This window comes from Seriola lalandi, unplaced genomic scaffold (assembly GCF_002814215.2).
Source record: "Seriola lalandi dorsalis isolate HSWRI2012SDOR001 ecotype SW California unplaced genomic scaffold, Sedor1 jcf7180002054375, whole genome shotgun sequence".
Taxonomy (NCBI): Eukaryota; Metazoa; Chordata; class Actinopteri; order Carangiformes; family Carangidae; genus Seriola; species Seriola lalandi.
The window spans coordinates 98,645-99,347 of NW_019524928.1; the positions used below are offsets into that span (position 1 = coordinate 98,645).

General features: G+C 45.9%; 1 long non-coding RNA gene across 1 annotated transcript in view; it reads right to left on the minus strand.

Annotated features, from left to right (window-relative positions):
* LOC147818976 (uncharacterized) overlaps window positions 1-703 on the minus strand; it is a 7,477-nt gene that overhangs the window by 5,522 nt on the left and 1,252 nt on the right. The window lies entirely within an intron of this gene.

Sequence of the window (703 nt, forward strand, 5' to 3'; positions counted from 1 at the left end):
AAACTAAAGAACTGACAGAAAAATTGTCGGTGAAAAATTCCTCCTCTTCCGACAAATGTTGAGGAAACAACAAAAAATTTAACACAACTGACTCTAACGATGACTGACTCTCTCCTCCGGTGACTGATCCTCCGGTGACTGACCTCCCGGCTTACTGCGTCAGTTTATCGATCATTGCAGACTAGGCATGTCAATCAAACAGGAACGCGCCCCAAAACAACTGGTTTTAAGGCCTAATATCTCATTAATTAAATGATTATTCTCAGATGGACAACCGGAACACTGAGCGAGAGGTGTGAATTTAGCCAATGACACCGTAATGAGTTTTAATATTGACTGACTGAATGTTTCATTAGAAACGTTAGCGTTTATTGAATGGGTGTATATTGGAGCCAGAGTTTTGGAGCCCGCCCCTAGTGGCCATCAGTGATATTGCACGTAAAGTCACTTCCGCATTGGCTTCACTTCTCAGCCCCGCAGCCTACGACCATTTTTATTTACAGTATATGGTGTCACCTCAGCACGTGCCTCATACTGAGGTGCAGCACGTGCTGAGTCCCCCACCAACAAGCTGTTTAACCGAGAGTCTCGTGGACTCACGGCCATCGGTGGGGGCCATGAGCACTTCAAACACACAGCCGTCGGTGGACCGATTGTCACGTAACAAGTCACCAGAATGGCCCTTGGAATTTTGGTCATTATT